Below are 21,889 nucleotides of genomic sequence, written 5' to 3'. Positions count from 1 at the left end.
GGTCATGGAAAAGTCTTGTGACAGTGGCATGTGAAAGAGTTTGTATAAACAGGGCCCTACTTATTTCCCTAAAATATTTCAGTTTGGTAATTTCTATGGGTTAAAACTCTCTTTGCTAATAATATCTGCCATAATTTTAGGAATCACTGGTGCTATAAATTACAATTTTAGCCAAGTCCATTCAGTGCAATTAAGTATGTAAAGTCAGTTCTGCTATAAGGCTTGTTTTGAAATCATGAATTTGTTCCAATGGCATTAATATATTAGGGAACAATTTGAACATAACTGGATTTCACGTTTGCTTATACACAATTTCATCCCCCAGAAACACTAGATGAATGCCGAAAACTGCACCCAGCTGAACTGCACCTAATAGGAATACACAAAATGCATACACCTCCACCATCTGTCATCTATCTCAGTCCACCATGTTGTCATGAGCCACACCATGCACATCCGGTGCTGCAACTTTCTCTCTGATTCTAGATAACCCCCTCCCACCACTTCACAATAGCTCAAAAGCAGCAACCCTTCCCACCTTCACTTTCATAGGCAGACGCCAGGTCTTTGACAAGGAAAAGCGCAATATTTATTGTATCTATGCATTTCTTAACCATTTAACATGGGTTAAATGGTGTTACCATTTGTTGTTGTTGTTGTTAATTCCTGTTTGGTTTGTTTTTTAATGTGTCATTGACAAGTTTTTGAGTTTTGCGCCCTCAAACCTAGGGTTTCTCAACTTCAGCAATTCTGATACTTTGCGCTGGATAATTCTTTGCTGGGGGAGTGGGGTGGGGCTGTCCTGTGCATTGTAGGATATTTAGCAACCACCCTGGCCAGCATCTACCTACTAGATGCCAGTAGCCCTGATTCCCCTACTCCCCAGTGTAGTGACCCAAAATGATTATAGACATTGCCAAATATAGCCTGGGGAGAGGGAGAAAATCATGGAGGATTGTGAGTGGTTGAGAACCACTGCCGTACCCCATCTCCCATGATATATGTGGTGTTTATTGCACTGCTTTGCCTAGCATGATGATTTTTACAAATACATGTATCTTGTTATAGCAGAGCTAGTTATACATATTATATGAGTGCCTCTGCATGAGTCTTCATATTAATATTATTTACAGTGTACTGTCAGATTCCATGCACTTTGCCTTGAGCTCAAAATGTAAATCCCTGAATTAAGGGACTCATTGACCTCCAACAACATCTTTACTTTCAAAGTACATAGACCTTGAACCATGTAAGAACTTATAACAAAATAATATTAGTAACAATGGCTATTATTTATTGGGTCCTTCCTAAGAGCCAAGCACTATGCTGCAAGCATCTGTATTCAGTGTTGCACTTCACCTTTACAAGAGTCCGTTCTGGAAGCCACTATCTGTCACCCCCACCCCTTAACAGGAGAGAATTCCCAAAAGGAAAACTATGTCCCTGAAGAGTGGAGTGACTTGCCTGAGGTCAGCCATCTAGCATGAGAACAAGAGGCATCAGGGCAGAGTGTCTCTACTTGTGAAGTCTACATTCTCATGCCTCTGGAGCCTCCTTACTTAAGGATATCAGCAACTATTTACTGAACGCCTACTTCTTTTATCAAAGTAGTAACTATAACACTAATAATACAGCTTGTAGCCAAAAAGCCAAAATGCTCAACCAAAGGGGCTGAGCTCAGTAAAAATTATCTCACATTACTACACTGAAATCGTATGCTAACATTAAAAATATTGTTGTAGAAAAAAAGAGCTAATTATATGGAAATATGTTCATGCTTTATTTATCCAACAGCCTGTGTATCTATTTTTACAAAGAAAAATGCTAGAAGGTTTTATCTCAAATCAGGAAGCACTATTATCTCAGCATGCTAGGATTACTGATGATTTTCTACCTCTTCATTTTGCTTAACCATATTTTTGAAATTTTTAGCCATGAATATGTACTACTTTTATATATATATATATATATATATATATATATATATATATATTTTAAAGAAACATGTTTTTAAAGAGAGAATTAAAGCTCAAGATAGCACAAGAGATAATAAAAGAGGAACTAGACATTTAATGAATTCAAGTTGGATTGGATTCTAGAATACAGAAAGAACTTGCAGGTGTGATTACAAAACCACTGTCAGCAATCTTAGAGAAATCAGAGACTGGGAGCAAGGCCAGGGAATTGGAGACAGGAATATGTTATTCCAGTTTTCAAAAATGAGAAAAATGTGGATTCTAAAAACTATAAGGCAATGTATCTAGCATTCAGAATCTTATTATTATATACATTTTATGAACATTTAGGAAAATGAGTTCAGCCAGAGACGGCTGGGAGCATGCAGAGGTTCAAGTCATCCTGGGATAACTTTATTTCCTCTTTTAATGGTTTATTTTTGATAGATCAATAAAATATTCCAGACAGCATGCGCTTTAATTTCAGCAAGGGCATTTGATAAACAGATGTGTGCTTTTTGTGTTGGAAAGCATGGGCTAGATGATAATTTGATGAGTTGGATTCTCAGCTAACTGAATTATTAATAATTACCTCCAATGACTGCAAACTGCCTGAGTCAGGTACTGCACTAAGCCTTTTGCATACAATACACCACCTTGCCAGATGGGTGCCATTGTTGTTCCCACCTTTGTAGATGGATAAATGGAGGCTTGAAGAGGCTGAGTCATATTCTTGAAGACCCAAAGCTTGTAAATAAAAGAGTTAGGATTCTTGCGTTTAACTATACTACCCTCTTTGCCTTTCTAATAAATAAATAGGGATTGAACTGAGGGCTCTAATTGCAGGCCACAGGTCTTCATCCCATGCAATATATTGATCAATGCCTTGGAAGAGAATGTAGAACTGATATTTGTCAGATTGGCAGATGACATACAGCTAGGAGTTGGGTTGTCCCTCTCTTGAATTCCACTGCGTTTCCTTTGATTGAAGGAATAGACTTCCCAACTGGAGGAGCTGGGTCAGAGTGCTGGAAAGAGGCCTGGTTGGGGCAGGGGTAGAAAACAAACTCCAATCTTTTTCTTCCAAAAATATAATCTCTAAGGTCACCACGAGGTTTGGCCTTTTCAGTACTTTCCGTGGACATTTTGCCTGAATAAGAAAGAGGCCTTTGGTCCATTTATTTCACTAGTTCTTTCAGCTGCAAACAAATCTTTGGCCAAAGGAAAAAAAAAAAAATCTTTCTGGCTCTAAAAATAAAGGATTTCTCTCTTTTTAGAACTTTCCCCCAAAATTATTTGTTATGGAAGGTGGAAGAGGAATAAGAGAGGAAAAGAGAGAGAAAAGAAGAGGAGGGGGTTAAAAAAAAAAAAGCAAAAAAAAAAAAAAAAGCAAGGGAGTCAGGGAGAGAATGAGGAAAAGAAAAAAAAGTCAAAGGGAAGAAAGAAGGAGAGGGAAAGAATGAGAAAAAGAAACTTCTTCCTTATGTGGTATAATCAAATTCCTCTTTAAGGCAGCAGAGCAAAATTAAAGAGGTTACAGTTTCCCCAGCTGTTTGGTCTGGGATGCAGTGTAAACAAGTCCGCCCCTCATCTGGCCCCCAGGAGGCTGGAACCTCAGCAGAGCCTGAACCCCAGGCTGCCAAACCACCATGAATTCTCTGGGGGAGTCTCCTGCTTGCTGAATCAGCAGAAACAACGAGGGCAACTTGACTGTTTCCCATTTTAATTCTTCTGAGGACCAATAGCATAGTATGTAGGTGAAGGGTGATGTCCTAGAACAATCAAGGTCAGCTCCAATCTGGAAATTGGAACACAGCTCTCAGATCCTTCCTGACTCTGCAGAGCTTGAGTTTGCAGCAAGATTATTCTTAGCTGGTGTTATGAAATATGCACAATGAGGATTTGGCCAAGCTCATAACCCAGGACGTGTGCTCTATTGGACTTAACTTTATTTTCTTCTTTGTCAATAATGTATCCTGGCATATTTGCATCAATGGAATGCTCTACAGTTATTTTTAAACAATGATAGAGACTACAGAGCACTATTACTGGAGATGAAAAGATGCCTGCAATATACTGATTTCAGGAGCACACGTGTAATATGACACAGGTAACATCAGTCATCTCTGGTTGGGAAAATTATAGGTGGTTTTTAAATTTTATGTTTTTCTGTATTGTTTGTACTATTTTTTAAAAAACTAATCATAGCTAACGTGTACAGAGGGCTTTCTGTGTGCTGGGTGTCATGCCAAGTATTTCATATGAATCATGCCATCGGATCCTTGCAAGAGACATATCAAGTAGGTATTACTATCATCCTCTTTTTACTGAAGAGGCAACATACTCAAGTCCCTTGCTCAAAGTTATGCAGCCTGAAAATGCCAGGAGGTAAGACTCAAACCCAAAACCCACACCAAAGCCACCACATGAGGACTTTTCTCCCAAAAAACAATAAATGGTTTAAAGGTAAGTGTATCCTGATAATTGTTTAAACTAGTTTTCAAACAAAATGCAGCTATTTAAAATGAGCTTGTTGACTCATCGTTAATGATATGCAAAATGTTCCTGGTACTTGATTATGTAGAAAAGTAGGCTACGGGGATCATTCTGTTGTACGTGTCTGTGTGCCTGTGTATGCCTCTAAGCATAAAAGTATGAATTCTAATATGTTAAGAACTACTCTTTCAATGTTGGAATAAAGATAATTTTAGACTCTTCTTCTGATTTATAGTGTTAGCGAAATTTCTATAATAGTGAGTGCTACATTTAGAGTAAGGAAGCAAAAAGGACAGAAGGCAGTCCACCTGCCTTTCTGACACCCCAGTGTAGCTACTAAGACCCCCCCTTTCAAGAGAGCTTCTTGAATAATAGCTTGCCCTTTCCTTTTCTCTCCCTTGGGACCTGCCACTCCATGGGCTTTAGCCTTCTTTGGCAAGAACTTGAGCAGGTGCCTTAGAGACAAGGAACAGAATCGATGACATGCAGGGAGTTGGCAGAGCCCTAAAAGATAAGCCTGCCTCCAAAGTTTCACATCTCCCTTTTGTTTGTCTGCACTTTGTGGTGGTTCACAGAGGCCAAGGCCTGGCTTCTCGAATAGGGCTTGTTAGAGATAAAGACTCTTGAATCCCAGGGCTTCAGATAGAGGGTGTGGCCACTGGATTCTTTCCAGTTCCAACTGGAAATTAAAAAATCATGTCGTAATTTTCTGCAAAGGCTTCCATGAATAGCAGCTGAATAATTTCTCTAACATCTGAAGAAAAGGCCATGTACCAGGGAAGGGGACCTAATGTGAACCAAGTGACCTGTACTTACATAGGCTATGCCCTTTGGTGGAAATGCATTCATTCATTTGAGAAATATTTACTGAATGCCTACTATATGTAGAATACTGTTCCAGGTGCTTGGGAGGCAGCAAACAACAAAACTAACTCACTGGGATACTTACATTATAGCCCTTCTACCATCCTGCCTCCTTAAAGGACACCTACTCATGCTTTGAGACCCAGAATTTTAGATCTAACCTGGAGACTTCCATGATCACCTGAAGGAAAAGGGTTAGGCACACTTTTCTTAGATTCCATGGTTTTGTTTGGAGAGATATATATATATTTGACTTTTGTTCATAGTAATATAACCATTTGCTTATGTGTCTTTTTCCCCAAGACCATGGGCTTGACACATGGTTTGAAATCTAGTTTTCAACACTCAACTAGCTCTGTAACACTGGGTCAGTTATTTAACTTCCATGGGACCCAATATTTTCATCTGTATTATAGAGATATGAATATCTACCTCACAAGAATGTTGTGAGATTTACAAGACAAATGAATACCTGCTCATACCAAAACAGCAATGTGAATATTTAAAGCACCTTATTCCTAAGAATACCAAATCAAAGCCAAATGTCTTTCATCGCATGAATGAACTATCAAACTGTGCTATATCCATTCTACAGATACTACTCAACAATAAAAAAAAATTGACACATTCAACAACATGGATGAACATCAATATATTATGTTAAGTGAAAAAGCTAGAAGAATCAAAAGTCTACATATAGTGGGATTCCATTTTATGTGATATTCCTACACAGGTAAAACATAGGAACAGAAGAGAGACCAGTGGTCATTTATATGGCTAATAATGAGAAAAAAGGAATTTTTTGAGATGATGGAGCTTTTCCTTATCTTAATTATGATGGTGGTTACACAATTGTATGCATTTTTCCTTACTCATAGAATTATACATTAAAGAACTGTGTTGGATATGTTGGGTGGATGAATAGAAGGAAGAAAGCAAGGAAGAAAAGATGTGCAGCTTGAAACTTCAGGGGATTTAATGTCTCTGAACCTTTTACCAATAGGAAATGAAAACCAATGAATAGATTCTCCAACCATATACATGGCCTCTCAGAAGACATGGTCCCGCAAGAACAATTGATCTCACTTGATACCAAGAGTTGGTTAACTCAGTAATGCACCCTCCTGTTTGATCTAGTTCCTTCCTTGCACATTGAATTTTTTACTCACTTCTGCTTCTTGGCATGGTATTCCCTAACAGCACAAAAGCATTTGCCCCATGCTTTGCTTTGTAAGGAACTTAGAAAAATGCCCTCTGCATGGCTATGTAACTGGGTTCTTGCCAGTAGAAATGGGAGCAGAAATTATATGTGTGGCTTTGGATTCTGGGCCTTCAACCTGTGGGCATGCTCTCCTTCATACTTCCTCTCTCCCTTCATGTGAGCTGTAACCGAATCTATGATCCAGACTTGAACATGCAGACAGACCGAGCCACTTAAGAGATGGTGGGATAACAGTATGGAGGGAACTTTGGCTCCTGGAGGATCCTGTGGAAAAGAAACCCTGCCAACTTGGATGACGTTCATCTCAGGACTCTACATAAGAAGTAAATATCCGTATTATTTAAACCACTGTTTTTAGGGGTCTCTTTATTCTGGCAACATAACTTTACCTAAACTGAAACATTGTGATCTTATACTTTATCGTTGATATTGCAACAATTTTAGGGATGAAAGGGGTTCTATTAATAATAATGCTGGTAAAGAAAAGGTAAATATGGTAGACATCCTAATTACCCTAATGCAATCTTTACACATTACATGAATATACAAAACATCACATGTATCCCCCAAATATATACACCTATTAGGTATAAAAAATGCAAATGCTAAAAAGAAATAATGCTGAAACAATAGGAATAAATTAGTCTCCCTACCTAAAAGCAATCTCAAACTTCTTCTAAGAAGATATTTTACCTGGTTTTGTACTCTTATTACCAGAATTGGGAGGAAGGATGGAGAGTAACACTAACATTAATAGCAGCTAATGAAGTAGGATTGTTGGCCAGAAAGTTACTAGTGTTTGTATACAGAGTGTTTATAGGAATTTCCATTCCCAGGAGATATGCATGTGGCAATTGGTAGCCCTGAAGATCCATGTACACTGGAATCCTAGATAAGCCTAAGAGGATTTCTAACATGTCTGGGAAAATGTAAGAGTAAGAGGAGCCAAGGATACCTTCATTTGGATTTGGGTGGAGAGGAACCTGTAAAGTAGATCTTGAGACCACATTCACAGGTAGACAGATATGAGGCAGCCATGGTCCAGTATCACACCTTGGAGTTGAAGTCTAGAGCCCATTTCAGACCATCTCTGAGATATGGTGACCCCAGAGTGTTGTGTTAGGGCCCAGTTGACAAAGTGCTACATTGAACTTGAAAGATAGGTATGTTCCTACAGGTAGAAATTGACTAAATGAAAATGGCAGAACATCTAGAAAACCCTAGTGCCCCATTGGTAACTGCAGAGATGGCAGTTTGGTGAACCTCAGAGTTCAGTTCTATGTCAGTTTCTCCTCTTTCCTTCCCTTCTCCCTAGATGATCACACACATGCCCATCATAAATGCACATTACTAAGTTAATGAAACAAGTTTTCTCTTTAAAGATGCTAAACATGCCACCAGAAAATCAAGCCATTAGATAAACATTGAAAAATAGTAATAATTAAGAATATATTTTTTAAAAATTTTCACAGCTCTGTGCCTGTGAAATTATTTCCATTAGTTAAAAATAGTGGAATGGCTTTTCAGTCTTCTTTACAAGGACTAAACCCTTATCCACACAAGTTTCCTTCCATTGCAAACCCTGCTGGTGAGAAAATTAGGACTATCATCAAACCCACATGCTCAATTTGACCTCAAATCTATTAATAGTATTTTTGTTCTGTTTTCCACTATCTTCCCAACTTCTATCCCATCTCATCACTACATGATGCAATGTAGTCTGAGATAGGCCCATATCAAGCAAGTTAAATTTTAGATAGACTAGTAGCTACAGAAAAGTCTATCTATAGGGCCACATGATTAAAGTTACTAAGCAGTTAGTTGGAGAAAGGAAATGTTAGCATTCAGATGCAAGAAATTTTAAAATCACACTTTGCCAAATAAAACTGTTTCCTTGGAGCTAAATAAATATTCTCCCAAGGACAGACCTGAGGACTCAGACAGCTGCATCTATTTATGGTTTCCCCTGTGTTTCCCTCTCTCCTCCAAATCCAATCAGCTGTACAGAAAGCAATGAGGGTTCCTTTATTAAGCCTCCCTATTCCCAGCAAGGGACAGAAGTAGTGAAACAGAGAGCCAGCTGCCATTGAAATGTTCCAGCCATCTGCTTCTTCCTTATTTTTCCCCTTCTCTGTACACATTTAAATGTTCTTCCTTGTTTATCTATTTGTAGGGAGCAGATGGAATCGTCATCATTATCACTATATTACATTTACTGAACACCTACCATGTCCTAAGTACCATGTTAGTAACTTCCTATAAATTATCTCATGTAATCCTCACAAAATTAATAATGTATTATTGCCCCATTTTACTGATGGTAAAACTGAGGCTTAGGAATGTTAAGAGACTTGACAAAGGCTACACAACTGTAAGTGGGATCTTCTAACCTTAAGCCTCTCTCTTTTGAAAGAAATTACGGCTACAGTGATAAATCTGCACAAAAATTATAAAGTAGGTAAAAGTATTTTTAGCAGTCTTTCAATACCCTCTTTTCAAGCCATGTTATCACTCTACTGCCCTCTACCACCTTTCCCCAAACTGCCAAGGATCCAACAGTTCCAAAAGTGTGCTTTCTTACTGCTGTTTGCATTTGAATATGAGTTTCTTAAAAAACAAAGTTGAAAGATCCAAATAAACAATCTCTAAAGACTGAGTTTCAGCCCATGCCGACAAGTGACAGGGAGGGTCTTTGTAGGTTGTTGGACCTCCCCAAGGCTTCTTTGGCGACTCCAGGTAGATAGCTGCTATTCTCAAAATTTTAACAACCCTGCACCCTTAGCAATGTCAAGTTTACATACAAGATTTCTGAAAATAGGCTACACATCAAACTTTCCAGTTCATCAAAACCAGAACAACCATGCACATTCTTTAAGACCACTGCCATGATTCCATAGTATTTTGAGGGGAGTGGCAAGGGCAGTTATTTGTTTTTTTTTTTTTTTTTTTTTTTCAGTAGAGTAGAAAGATTCAGATCCCTGACTTTGTTATGATTAAATGAACAAGGTGGTTGTTTTCTAGCAAATAAAAATGTATTCTTTGGAAACTCTTCTTCCTCGGGTCCCTAGGACATGCCCTCAATCTGCTGTTGAAAATCTAAAGCATTCCAGTTGGCAGAACAATAGACTTTTCTCTTGGTGGACTACTGTGAGTTGAGTTTGGACAACGATTGTTCTGTTTCCAGAAAGTCACTGGGGAGTGGGGAAGGGAGGACTTGGAAACTCAGCCTGGTGTTAGACACCTCCTCAGGGGGTCCTTTTCTGCCAGGACCCGAAATCCCAGTCCTGAAACAGACCCTGCTGACTTTTCCCAAAGTTTTGACTTTATTAAAGAGCCAGAGGCAAGGGATTATTTTCCATGCACAGTCCTTCAGCTCTGGAATTCTGGATCTGACCTCCAGGTTTGAGAGAACTTGAATACGTCAACCTCTAAGACATGGTGTAGCAATAAAGTGCTCAATTGTTTTTCTTTCCATAGCCTTTTCTCATTTCCAGAGAGAGAGGTTGAATAAGAGGGGTATTTGGGATGTTATTGGGCTTACAAGCAGGTTTGTGGAAAACAATGTCACCCTAGGGGTTTTTCTATGATAGGTAAATTTTTCTACTTCACTAAATGAATAATTAATGTTGTTTTAATATGGAACTGGCCCTTAATGCAGACAATTTATATGCGTGAGTGCCCCCTTTTTCTCTCAAACTAGCTGGGTTTTAAATTATTTTTTTGAAACCCACTAGGAGGATGGTATAAAATATGTAAACATTTGCGTGGTCTGTTGATATTCACAGAGCACATTTGAAATTAACTAATTTGCCTTCTATGAGAAACAGACTTTAATGCTATTCACAAAGCTGGAACTTTGAAATTAAGTAGCTCAAGTTGCCTTTGCCTATCCTCCAACTTGCTTAGGTTGTTGTTTTAATGGCAGCATTTACTAACAAAGGGAAGAAGGTTGCCAGAACTCAGAACCATGACGGGCCTCCTATATAAAGAGAATTTCAACCACCAGGAGTGAATAGGCAATTAACCATATATTTGACTCCAGGTTTTAAAAACATAGTTATTCTCTCTCTTTCTCTCTTCCCCTAAAGTAATGGTTCACCTATCTCTTGTCCTAGGAGGCTGACACCTATAGACTGCATCCCAGGCTCTCCTTGACCAGCTAGCTTCAAGTTGAGTTCAGCTAGAAAACGACCCTGACAAGGAAGTGAGAGGGTGAGAGAGACAAGTCGGAGGATTTCTGCCTTTCTCCCTCAAATTCTGAAACAATACTTCCTCCTCTATCTTCAGCCAAGGGATGGTCACGACTGCTTCGGTTTGTCAGTCTCTGGGTGCCTTGCTACCTCCTATGTGTTTCCTAAGCCACACCCTTACCTCCATTCATTAACAAATTACCACTTCAACCAACTTAGGGAGTAGTGATGCGTCCTGTTGACTGCCGGGATCCAATAAAACACTCAACTGGCTTTTCTCCAGGAATCCTAGGCAATACTAGGAATTGGCCTCTTTATGATGACCCCAGAGTTGGATCAGTAATAATAGCACTGGGAATTAACAGTTACTGAGTGCCTTCCATGTTCCCACGCAGTATGCTAAGCAATGTATGGGAAGAATCTCAGGAAGTAGAAGCTGAACAAGTTTCTTAAAATAATGGGCTATAGGGAGCAGAAACCATTTGAAGGGCACTGACAGCCAAAGCCTGTTTATGCCCAAAGGAAGGACTCTTTAGTAATATGGTAATACTCTTTTGAGTAATGTAGTATAGAGACTAATAAAATAAAAGTAATACTAAAGGATCCCTTAAGGGCACTGGGTAAAGGTGAAGAAGAGGCCTATTTTAGCAAAAATTATTTCACTTAATACTTGCTACGAATTTACCATTAGCTCTCATTCCATCTAGTGGTAATGCCGGCACTATTCAGCCTCACCACTTCACTTGGTGAAGACGTTAGTGTTGGAGCAATGGTATTTTTATTTTATTGAGACGAAATATAATTTACATGCCATAAAATTTACCCTTTTAAATACAAGTTCAGTGGTTTTTAGAATATTCAGCGAATTGTGCAACTGTCACCACTACTGAATTGCAGAACGTTTTCATCATCCCAAAAAGCAACTCCGTACCCATTAACCATTACTCTTCTTTCCCTCTCCTCGCAGCCCCTCGCAATCACTATTTCCTGTTTCTATGGATTAGCCTCGTCTAACATTTCATATAAATAGACAAAGAATATGTAGCCTTTTGTGACTGGCTTCTTTCACATAGCATAATGTTTTCAAGGTTCACCCATATTATAGATTTAGTACTTCATTCCTTTTAGTGGTTGAACAATATTCCACTGTATAAATATGCCGTAATTTGTTTATTCATCAATTCATGGACATTTGCATTGTTTTACCTTTCGGCTATTGTGACTAATGCTGTTAGGTACATTAATACATAATAGTTTTTTCTATTCTCTTGGGAACCAAGACTGCCCAGCATCTTTTAGGAGCACAATTCCTCCTTCATACTGTGGAAATCATGGTCAGTCCCTTTGGTTCAGACGTGCTTGATTTCAACTATTGGCCCCAGGGGTGGTCATGTGACCCAGACTAGCCAATGAAAGTATTTGATTCCCATGATTGTGGTGATTGGCTCATTGTTAGGGATGTGTTTCAAGGTGAGTCAATCGGTGTCCTTTGCTGGACGGATGTGGCTGCATAGTCATAGGTAGAGGGTGAGCTCTTTCTGTATAGTAGCTAACTATGTCCAGTGCAAGCATTCCCTGCCAGGAAGAGGGCCTGCGCAAAAGATGGAGAGCACTTATGTCATCGTGTGAATGCCAGAGTCCAGAGAGAACAAGGTACAGCACTTACGACATTTGAATGCCAGAGTCCAGCTGGGACTCGTCAGACCTGTTGAGCTTGGATTTCTTTCTGAGTAATGGGAGTCGGTGACAAGTATATGGGACTAAAAGATATACTATTTGCCTGTTTCTCCTCCTCTAACTTCTTGAGAAATCGACAGGCACACATAATGGTGCCTCCACACTACCATCGGCAAAGCAGCAGAACCTTGGTTATGTGTCCCTTGGGAGCTGGGCCTGGGAGAGGGATTCTCCTAGAGAGTCTGTCAGGGCTACTTTGGGTTCTTTGGAGAGGCATTTGCTTATGAACCTCCCTTCTCTGGGATCTTCTATATACTAACAGGCAAATTGCTTTAAATTATGTATTCTAGAAGGCAGAGGAAACAAATCCTCTGCCCCCATCCTAGCCTCTTTCACTTTCTCTTGAAATCCTTTTTCTTTCTTTCTTTGCCTTTACCAGCAATAATTTTTCAAAATGGAAAATTCTGGTGAGTTTGGGTAGTGTTTGGTCATTGTTTGGGTGGTGGTGGTGGTGGTGGTACTGGTACTGATATGTATATGTTTCTGTGTATCTTATTTGATGTTCTTGATTCTTCACAGTCAACTAAAATAAGTTTCATTTCAGAAAAACTGAACCCATAACCTAACATCTATCATGGATGCCATGCTTTCCTGTCTAGGGTATGTGTACTTCTGATGATACCCTGAGCTTACCAAGAAGAGGCAAAGTCAATATAAATATGGCACATCTTTACTGGATATATTTGGGAGGAAATTATGTACAAATTAAAATGAAATAAAGCATGGAGGAGAATGCATAATTCTTAAGAATTTTCAAGATCAGATGGGAGACATTAGATGTTGCCTTTTCGATAAATTACTTTATGGAATTCTAGGTTCCCTGAAGTGATGACAAGAAGAGCTAGTATTGATCCAGTCCATACTATGTGCCAGACATTATCTAATTTCATCATCACAACTGCTGTATAATCTAGTTGATATGATTTTTATTTTATAGATGAGGAAACTGAGGTTCAAAGAAATCAGACAACTTATCCAAGATTCCACAGCTAGTAAGTGGTAGAGTGTTGACTTTAATCGTGTTATGTGTGGTGTCAAAATCTTCTTAGTCACAATACTAAGTTGCCTCCCTGTATATGCAACTTTTATTTTTACTTTATGTATTTCTGTGGGCTCATTACTTTAAAAAATGAAGCTATATAGTATTATACAAAATAGAGAAAGGTGCTGGGTGTGCTGGCTCACGCCTATAATCCCAGCACTTTGGGAGGCCGAGGCGGGCAGATCACCTGAGGTCAGGAGTTCGAGATCAGCCTGACCAACATGGAGAAACCCCATCTCTACTAAAAATACAAAATTAGCTGGGCATGGTGGTGCATGCTTGTAATCCCAGCTACTTGGGAGGCTCTGAGGCAGGAGAATCACTTGAACCCGGGAGGCAGAGGTTGCAGTGAGCTGAGATCGCACCTTTGCACTCCAGCCTGGGCAATAAGAGTGAAACTCTCTCAAAAAAAAAAAAAAAAAAAAAAAAAGAAAAGAAAAGAAAAAAGTTTCTACCCTCCCCTACTCTTTCTCTTTTAGTTTGTTTCTACTACTTTCTTGTGTATCATCTTGACAGTAGCCTCTGTGGACCTTGACCCAGCTCTTCAAAGTCTAGACTCAGTCTCTGTGCCATACTGCTGAGTTGTTGAAAAAGCCAAGAAGCATTTACATAAATTTTGTCAAGAGAACAATCTGCCCAATATTGAATTTAGAACCTATTTAAATCAAATTCCTACAGGGTGCATCTGTTCAATCCCTTTGTCAGAGTATAATTTTTAAAAAATTAGAAACATGATACTCTCACATATATGGTGAGCACATGTCAAGGATTTCTTTAACTCAGTAGCAAGGAACAGAGGACACAGCAGGATGACAAAGCTGGTTTAAAGGAGGATATAAGAAACTGATATATATTTAGTCAGTTAAAAATGCCAGAACAAGATTGCAAAGTTAGATACAAAACTGGTTAATTTCCTTTAAGGCAAAAAAAGAAAAAGAGTAACCTGTAGGGCTATCTTTCCTTCTGGATAAAAGTGATTTGCATCTCTAGAGAACAAAAGTCATTTGCAATTAACAGTCTTCTACCAGTTAAAGTCTAACTTTACAGAGTCTGAGCTGTAATTAATAGTCAATTTTAAGGGAACCTTCCCTTCCCTTAGAGCAGCTGTCCAACAGAACTTTCTGCAATGATGGAAATGTTCTCTAGCTGTGCTTCCTAATATGATAGCCACTAGCTTCATGTAGCCATTGAGTCCTTGATGTGTGGCTAGAGTGACTGCAGAACTCAATTAATTTTATTTAATTTTAATTACTTCATGTTTAAAGAGCCACAAATGACTAGTGGCTACTATAATGAATAGTGCAGTCTGAGAGCATCATATGACCCTTACGTGGCTTGTTAGAATAGTTAGTATGACTTTGAAAGGCTCACAGTAATCTTTCTGCCTGATTTCCTAGTTTAGGGGCCTTTTCCTGACACCTTTTGCTCTCCTACAGTTTCTTCCATCAACCCTTATTTTTCTTTGCTGTGAGGACAAGGAAGGAACCAGTCTATTTACAAACTGTTGCCCACTGGTGGCTCCTTGCCAGCTCTTAGATAACACTGATGGTCCCTCTGAGGGCTGAGGATGCATTCCCCGGGCACTGCAATCAGAGCGGACACATGTGCAGCTGTGGATGGAGGGAACTGACGTGTTCTCTCTGGGAGCAGAGGAGCAAATGTCACGAGAAAAGCCCTTGAAAATGGTTCTCATCCCCTTTCTCCATCGCAGACAACCCAGAATAAACTGTTCTGAAATGTTGACGTTTAATAATATTAATATTAGTAATGGCTGGGAAGGGCTTCTGGTAAGGAGATTCCAGGATAAATAGGTCACTAGGTTTTCACTGCTTATCAATGAAGTTCCCAAAAAGATCTTTTTAAAGGAAATAGGCTCATGTAGACTTTTTTTCTTCTTTTTTTTAAAGGAAGGAAATACATTATCTTTATAATAAGGCAATGCAAGAGGGATTTTTGCTGATTTTTTTTTTTTGAAGAACTATTTATAAAATAATGAAGATTTAAAAAAACAAAAAAGGCTGGGCATGGTGGTTTACGAATGTAATCCCAGTACTTTGAGAGGCCAAGGCAGGAGAATCGCTTGAGCCCAGAGTTCAAGATCAGACTAGGCAACATAGTGAGACCTTGTCTCTAGGAAAAATAAAAAAAAATTAGCCAGGCATGGTGGCACATGCCTGTGGTCCCACCTACTTGGGAGACTGAGGTGGGAGAATCGCTTGAACCCAGGAAGTTGGGGCTGCAGTGAGCCTATGATTGCACAACTACACTCCAGCCTGGGTGACAGAGCAAGACCCTGTCTCAAAAAAATAAAAATAAAAATAATTTAAAAAGAAAACAAAATTGAGAATCCTCTGCTGATCTCTGTTATGTCTTACTCAGAAAGTGACATAAGTGAATTTTATCTTAGGAAAATGTACTGCTATTGTGTTTCCAGCTGTATCAGTGCATTCTTACCTTCCCTAAATTAAAAGCCCATCACTGCTAGCTCCTAAGGACTCCTTTCAATGCCCCCTTTTCAATGCCACTTGAGCATCGCTATTCTAGCAGTTAAGTTTGGCTTGCTTTGCACTGAAACTTGCCTGCAAATAGCTCGGTGGTCTGTCCTGGATTTGCCAGTAGCCTGTCTCTTGAAAGGGGCTTAAGGTGCAAGGTTGCTGAGTTTGGAATCACTTTGCCAACCCTGGCAGCCTCTGTGACTCTATGATTTCTTTAATGTTCCCGTCTTTCTCATTCCCCTAAATAAACTGAAGCCTTTACTGGAAGGTCAAGTAAATGTTACTGTGAATCACTACTAGTAGAGGCTCCAGAAAAGGGAATCCTGGTTGCTCTCAAATAATCTTGAAATTTCACTCTTTTAATTATTTTTAAGCCCCTGTACTTTAAAAATAAAAAAAAACCAAAAAACTATAGAAACATATGTAATATATAAACCAGAATGTCCACTGATTTTCAGGCTAACTGAAGACTAACTAGAAGCAAGTTTATTACCCCAATGCTGTTGTTCAGAAGCTTTCTGATATGTTCATTCACTTTCCTGCCTTATGAATCAGAGTAAACGTGATGAACTGTATGTTTCTATGTAACATCATATACCATACTAATTTTCACTTGAGTTCTCAATGTAATTTATCTTTTTGGGAATTGGACATTGAACTACATTAAGTAGTTTCAGTATCTCCCCTTAAATGTGTTGAGGGAATCTTTTGAAATCAACTTTGTACTGTCATTTCATTTTCTTTTCCTATACAGCTAAGATTTATTGAGTGCTTACTGTGAGCCAGACAATGTGTTAAGTGTTTTAAATGAATGATCTATTTTAATGCTTTTCAAAAATCAACATTGACTTAGTAACAGTGTTTTCCCTTTATTAAAGATGAGGAAACTGAGTTCAGAAAAGTGAAGTGACTTACCACGCTTACTCAACCAGTAAGTGTTGAAATCATAACTAAACTCTAGCTGTGTTTGACCACACAGCATTGCTCACAACTCACAAAAGACTTGCGTTCCATTCCCAGCTTTGAACTTTATAGACCAAGTAATTCTTGACCTCCCCAGGCATCTATATCCTTATTTATAAAATGAGGGTAATAGTACCTCCCTTCCAAAGTTGGGGCACTGAGACTTGTGAGAAATTATTTCCAAACTCTAAAGTGCTAAATACATGTAATGTGTTATTGCTTTTACATCTTTATTAGCTAGCAATGTCTTTAGTTAATTGCATTCTAATTAATATGTTATGCTTAGATTATAGGTGGGAAGCCTCACTATTAGCTAGCGATGTCTTTAGTTAATTGTATTCTAACTAATTGATACATTATGCTTAGATTATAGGTGGGAAGCCTCATTGTCTACCATAGGACAGAAATTGGTACAAGACCTCCTGGCTTTGGACTTGATCCAATGTGGCCTAGTTATTGAATTACCACAAGGAACTCAATTAAAGGTGGTCTGGCTAATGAAACAGGCAACTCACAGCTTCTAGTACTGGTCCCAGTTTTGACTGTTTCTCTATTAATATTTACAAAGTGTGAATATTCAGTAATCCAAATAATTTTTTCATTAGCCTTTGAGATTCTTCTCTCTTACTTGTATTACAAAGTATGTAGATATTCAGTAATCCAAATAATTTTTTCATTAGCCTTTCAGATTGTCTATTATAGTGTTTGTTTTGTATCTGTTTGGGTGGGCTAATTAGAATAGTTAGTAGTATCACTTTGAAGGGGCTCACAGTAATCTTTTTGCTTTATATCCAAGTTTGGGATAATTTTTCTTAATATCTTTGCCCCTCCTACGTTGTTATTTTTATCCCAATTATTGGAATGGTCTTCCTAAGTTTGAATGAGATTCTTTTATGACCTACGATTCTCTTTTCCAACAAAGAGCAAAGAAGAGCAAAATGGACTTAATGCAAATCAATCCTGCATGGGCCCTGCATTCTTTGGAAACTCTAATGCAATGTTCCTGAAAGCAGAGAGATGCCACTAACAAATAATCTTGTTTTCTAAAGGTGGCCTTGGTAGGGTGAAAATTTTTAAAGAACATTACAATTCAACGTGTCAAGGGATTGTTTCACAGAGTATTGATATTTAACTTTTAATTTTTTTTATATTTAGTAAAACAAATGCCTTCTTAGTTCAAACAATGGTTTCTTTAAGGAAAACTGCAGAGAAAGTGATTAAGTCACTTGGAGCTGAACTTCCAGGCAGCACTGCTGAATATTCATGATGTTTAATTTTTAAATCTCTCTCAAATGTAATTCCACAGAGACATCAGACTTCATCATCTAACATCATCATCATTAATCAGTCAAATATATCCACAGACATTATCAGAGAATACGATTCATACCATGTGCATTCCCTAGTCAGCCACTTTTGAAGATATGGTGATAGAGTCTGCACCATCAGATAACTTACAATGAGCAAGAGGATACTGATAGTTGCTACCTATATAAAAATTTATAGAAACAAAAATGAGAGATGCCTGTGACTGTTTGGGTTGAGGGGAACCATTACAAGCCAAGTCATATTCTCTACTTTCTCAACAGACTTGGCTCCTTTTGCTTTCTTTGTATAAAGTACTTTCAAGTAGGTGAAACAAGAGGTTTAACAAAGCCTCAACACTGGCTGTACTCTAAGGGCAAGAATAAAAACTCTATTTGGTTCTTATATTCAATCACCTGACCTCCATGTCTGAGACATACTAGCAGTAAACTAACAGAAAACAATGGTTAAACAAAAAACAGAAACCAGCAACATTTAGCTTAGACTGTACATCAGAGAGAAGTTAAACAAAATATATGGTAAAAGAAGTATTTATCCAGTAAATCCTACTTGTCACCATTACAAACTTGATATTAAAAATCCCACCCACAACTGTAAACTAGTTCAACCACTGTGGAGGACAGTGTGGTGATTCCTCAAGGATCTAGAAGTAGAAATCCCATTTGACCCAGCAATCCCACTACTGGGTGTATACCCAAAGGATTATAAATCATGCTGCTATAAAGACACATGCAAGTATGTTTATTGAGGCATTATTCACAATAGCAAAGACTTGGAACCAACCCAAATAGCCATCAATGATATACTGGATTAAGAAAATGTGGCGCTTATACACTGTGGAATACTATGCAGCCATAAAAAGGGATGAGTTCCTGTCCTTTGCAGGGACATGGATGAATCTGGAAACCATCATTCTGAGCAAACTATCGCAAGGACAGAAAACCAAACACCACATGTTCTCACTGATAGGTGGGAATTGAACAATGAGAACACTTGGACACAGGGTGGGGAACATCACACACTGGGGCCTGTTGTGGGGTGGGGAAGGGGGGAGGAATAGCATACCTAATGTAAATGATGAGTTAACGGGTGCAGCAAACCAACATGGTACATGTATACATATGTAACAAACCTGCACATTGTACACATGTACCCTAGAACTTAAAGTATAATAAAAAATAATAAGAGTAAGAGAAATGGTGGTATGTACATGTGTGCATTTTTTAAATAAATATTTTTAATTCTTTTAATAAATTATTGAAAGGTTAAAAAAAAATCCCACCCACGTGTTTAGGAAACAATGATAGAGCCAAGTGAAGATAAACAAAACTGCCCATCTGTTTTTATTTAAAAAGATATTCAACTTTCCTTATTAAATACTGTAGGTCTCTTTAGAATGTAACTAACACATGCCTCTTTGGAAAAAGAAATCCAGAAAAGAAAATGTAAGCCCTTTAAAATTACAACATACTGTGTAAAGAAGATAAACCATTAGAAATTTGATTATGCTGACTTTTTTTTTTCTTTTCTGAAAGGGGAAGAATGTCTTGATTGTTTTTGCTGACTATAGAAGCAAGACCTACTTCTAATCATGTTTCTTACTGATGAAGCCTCAGAGGACAGTGGAGGAGATCGATGTTATCATGATATAACTTCCTTTTTTATTTGATTGATACAGAAAAGCTGCAGCCTGTTGGAGGCTTAAAACAGCCTTAAGAATATACATCAAACATCTCTTTGGCCCCTATGGTGCCTCTGAGTTGCAGGCTTTGAGGATTTCTTTAAACGCTTCTCCTCCTTTTCTGTGTCCACATCAGAATACTCTGCATCCCCATCAGAACGTTGTGTACCATGGAGAAACAATATAAATAAATCATGTAATAAAATGACCTTTCCCAAATCACGTTTTGGCGAGAAGATGCTTTTCACAGCTGTCTCTTTGCTCTCACTGCAGATGCCAACAACAGTGGGACTTTTACAAGTCCTACTAGAAGTTTGACATCCAGTTGAATTCATTTCTGGGGGAAGCTAAATTCAGCATGCTTCCTTTTCACATTTTTGGCAGATTGAAAATATATACTGCCAATGAACCAGAATGTGTACAAATAACATATTCAGCCTTAGAGTTTGCTTGTGAAGAGAAGACAGTTCTGGGAGAAAGACCTTGAGGAGGGAATATAGAGAGAGATTTTTTATTTACTGGACTTGTTTATTGGCTTGGTTAAGATAGCTGATTATGTTGTCCTGGGAATTGTTGACCACAGTGACATGTAAATAAGGAAACGACTTGAAAAGTGATATGTAAGACCTCTGATACATATGAGAAATGATGGAAAGTGATATGAGACAGTCCCATGTATGCCAGGAGCTGAGACGCAGTCACTGAGGGGTTTATTTTCTACAGGTGGCAGTGTTTTGTGGAATATCTGACAGACCACACTATTTGTCAACACAGCCTAATCCACATGTCAAACAACATTTCAAATATGTTTTCAGAATATGGCCTATTCATGTTGATTACCAGAAAGGTCAAAATTCACAGAAACCCAGCAATACCCAAAGGGTAGGCTGTAAAGGATGAGAAAGGGATTCCAGAGAATACCTGTCGCTTTTTTTTTTTTAACTCTAAATTTGCTAATTCAGGTTGTCTGGGCCACTGTATGGCACTGGAAGAAGAACAAGAAAAAGAAGTTAAAGCTATAAACTCTCTCTCAAAGCAGTTCTAGAATGTTCCTGCTCCTTTGCTGTCCTAGTCACTGTAAGTTCTTTTGGAAGGAGGTGAAGAATAAAGTCATGATTAAAGAGACATTTACTTCCTTTCTTTTTTGTTATAGTGGCCAAGCTAGTGATCATGGATTAGAAACCATGAGTGCTCTCTTCCTTCTCATCCTCCTCCTCCTCTTCCATTTGTTTTCCCTCTACAATTCTCTTCACTTCTTTCCCTCTTTCTCCCCCAGTTCTTCTTCTGTTTCCAATTCCTCTTCTCAAAGTTCTCTGAATGTTCTCACTTCTTCTAATTATCCTCCATTTCCTTCTAATTCTCCTAATTCTTCTCCTTCTCCTCCTCCCTCCTTCTCTCCCTCCCTTTAACCCTCAGCCTCCATGTCTAGTTTACTTGTTTGCTAGGTTAAAAATGGAATCTGCTATAGATTTCCACAGTATCTCAGAGTAGACCTGGCAAAACTAGACCTAAACAGAGGAGTCCATGCCCCATCGCTCTTTCTACTCCAGCCTCCATGACTTTCTCCATGATCACTAAGCTAGAGTTTCTTATTTTGGAGGCCATTTCCACTAGAAATTGTTACAAACTCTACAAGGAAAAAGTGGAAAGAGAAAGCAGAGTCTTAAAACTGCAAGTGGGCTGACTGTATTTATTAATGAACAACCTTTCTTTCAAACAGAAAAATAATAACTTTCTGTTTTTCAGACTAATTCATTATAAATAGACACCTATTCTTGTGTTGTCACTTTCAAATTCAGTTATACCTAGAATTTAGAAGATGGTAAAGAATAATCAGTGGTAACTATTTAATAAATGTCCTAAAACAGATAAAAATGTGATTTATATGCAGTTCACATAAAGGTGATAATTATAGGTT

At 38.4% G+C, this 21,889-nt stretch overlaps 3 long non-coding RNA genes across 26 annotated transcripts in view; 2 read left to right on the top strand and 1 right to left on the bottom strand.

Annotated features, from left to right (window-relative positions):
• LOC105483454 (uncharacterized) overlaps positions 1 to 21,889 on the bottom strand; it is a 379,659-nt gene that overhangs the window by 155,444 nt on the left and 202,326 nt on the right. The gene's annotated exons all lie outside the window — the stretch shown is intronic.
• LOC139361994 (uncharacterized) lies at positions 3,839 to 12,675 on the top strand. Of its 2 annotated transcripts, XR_011620171.1 has the most exons (4): positions 3,839 to 4,065; positions 6,319 to 6,426; positions 6,699 to 6,860; positions 10,653 to 12,675. It is a non-coding gene; the product is annotated as an uncharacterized lncRNA (long non-coding RNA). The 2 variants fall into 2 exon arrangements; XR_011620170.1 differs by having other exon boundaries at positions 6,319 to 6,860.
• LOC139361995 (uncharacterized) lies at positions 12,702 to 20,357 on the top strand. The gene is made up of 3 exons (XR_011620172.1): positions 12,702 to 13,456; positions 16,880 to 16,932; positions 19,826 to 20,357. It is a non-coding gene; the product is annotated as an uncharacterized lncRNA (long non-coding RNA).

The sequence above is a fragment of the Macaca nemestrina genome, chromosome 2, assembly GCF_043159975.1.
Source record: "Macaca nemestrina isolate mMacNem1 chromosome 2, mMacNem.hap1, whole genome shotgun sequence".
NCBI classification, from domain to species: Eukaryota; Metazoa; Chordata; class Mammalia; order Primates; family Cercopithecidae; genus Macaca; species Macaca nemestrina.
Note: the sequence above shows the minus strand (reverse complement) of the source record. Positions and strands in the feature narration are given on the sequence as shown.